We start from the raw sequence: 2,287 nt of genomic DNA, 5'->3' as shown, positions 1-2,287 counted from the left end.
TAGTTGACTAATCTGCAGCCGTCACCTCTTCTTCATTCATTCATGAACCTTCACACGTGCGAGTCCGCTTCTTCGATTTTGGGTTTTGTTTGGGAAAAAGTCCCATCCGCGAAACTTTCATTCAATCATTTCCCTAATGTTTTATTTATTTCATTTGTAATCATTTTCATGTAGTTAAAGAAACCCTTGATTTGATTTCCAAGACCCCCAATTCCCGATTGGCTTTCCCGGAAGATATTAGAGATCGTTTTTTCTTATGGATGCTATGGAGTACATTGGCGTGGATATCAGGTCCGATTGATTGATTGATTGATTGATTGATTGATTTCATTCGAAGATTGTTCTGTCTGTTTAATTCCGTATCTTTTTTCTCTATTGATTTTTTCAAGTGGATTTAGTATGAGCTTATAAAACTAATGATCTGGGTTTGCATCAATTCTATGAGGTGTTAACATTACTGGTGTAAGGAGATGATTCAGTTCATTGATTGCTTTGACTGATTAATTTATCATTTTTACTGATTTCTGGAGATTTTTTTCTGTTCGTTTTTTTTTTTTTCTTGAAAAATTCATGATCAAATTTGTTAATCTAATATGTATCGAATTGTAGGTTATTTATATCTGTTATCCTCTTTTTTTCATTTTTTTTGATGGCTTGATTTGTTTATTAGTTGAATTAATATTCGAAGGGTGGTTTGTGCTGAAGTGTTATATGAACTTATGTTATCGACCGTTCTTATTGAATTTTCTTTGGATACCTTGTTGAAATAGCTCGGATTATCGACGGTGATGACATACCAGCCAGCTGGTTACATGGAGGCGAAGAAAGACCTGTCTGTGATGAAGAGATTGAGAAAGAAGAATTGGAGAAGCGGATGTGGAAGGACAGAGTCAGGCTCAAAATGGATTAAGGAAAGGCAGAAAACTTGCGTTACAGCAAGCTGCAGAGAAGGAGCAGAGAAAGGAAGGCTAAGTCCTCCTAGGATCAGGATCGCAAAGAAAGAAGATGGCTCGTGATCAAGATGGCATTTTGAAAATACTTGTTGAAGCTCACTGAAGTCTGCAATTGCTCGTGGTTTTGTGTATGGCATTATTCCGGTTAAGGGCAAACCAGTTAGTGGTTTGCGTCAGAAAGATGTTCGAGCTTGGTGGAAAGAAAAGTTGAAGTTAGACATGAACGGCCACGCGGCCATTGCCTAAGTATGAGGCCGGACGGCCTTTCCAGAGAAGATGGAGGTGGTGGCCAAAACGGTTTAATTCACCAAGAGTCCTTCCAAGATTTGCAAGATGCCACACTTTGGATCTCTTTTATCTTCCTTGATGGCAACATTGCAATCCGCCGCCAGCGTAAATACCCACTCGATAAAGGGTGTGTCCCTCCCTTCCTTGGTGGCCAAAAGGGGAATGAGGAAAATGGTGGATTAGATTGGGATTACCCAAGGGTCAGACTTAATCTGTATAAGAAGCCTCATGATCTGAAAAAAGGTATGGAAAGTTGGGGTGCTAACTGCGGATGTTATATAAGCATATGTCACCCTATTATTCAAAAATAAGAAGGCTAGTTAGGCAGTCCAAGTGTTTACAGGATAAGAATGAACTGCTAAAGAGAGCTCGAATATGGCTAGGTGTTTTGAGACAGGGAGGAGTCTTTATCCAGCAGCCCAAGTAGTGATAATGGATCATCCAGCATAAGTGAGGCACCTTCCAAAAACCGTTGGAAGTAAGTAAGAGGAGAAACTCTTTCTCGTTGACAGAGCGAACAGTGATTACGATGTTCGATGGTGTTATGATGGCATGGGATCTGTCCTCATCTGAAAGATGATAGGAGAGATGAATCTACAGATAGAGCACCTATTCGAGCCCTCCTGTTCATGTTCACACCTCAACCTCGGCAGTTAAACAGCATGCAGGGGAAACGATCCCGGGAGAGCGGAAATTACCCAAAATCCAGCCCTGTTAACCAACTGGGAGTACCATCTGTTAACGAAACATCCACGGAAAAGAAAAAAGAAAGAATCAGGCCTTGCTGACCCAACCGACAGTGCCATCTCCCAATCAGCATCAAACATGAGGATTCTTGATGGCATGGTGATGAACAGAAACCATAATGAATCATTATCTGGATTATTGATCAGTGAAAGGCAGCCAGACAGAACTGATGGAATAATGACCACAAGGCCTCATGAGGAAAATTCCTGCTTAGAAGCCATCCGATATTATACTTATTTTTATACTTCATTTTCTTCTTCGAAACGGTGTCCCCATAAGGAGTGTGCCATCGGATAATG

The 2,287-nt window shown here is 40.6% G+C and overlaps 1 pseudogene; it reads left to right on the top strand.

The window, feature by feature from the left end:
• Nucleotides 1-2,029, top strand: part of LOC140888763 (ETHYLENE INSENSITIVE 3-like 3 protein) — a 2,349-nt pseudogene extending 320 nt beyond the window's left edge.
• Nucleotides 2,030-2,287: the final 258 nt, after the last annotated feature.

This window comes from Henckelia pumila, chromosome 3 (genome assembly GCF_033568475.1).
Source record: "Henckelia pumila isolate YLH828 chromosome 3, ASM3356847v2, whole genome shotgun sequence".
Taxonomy (NCBI): domain Eukaryota; kingdom Viridiplantae; phylum Streptophyta; class Magnoliopsida; order Lamiales; family Gesneriaceae; genus Henckelia; species Henckelia pumila.
Note: the sequence above shows the minus strand (reverse complement) of the source record. Positions and strands in the feature narration are given on the sequence as shown.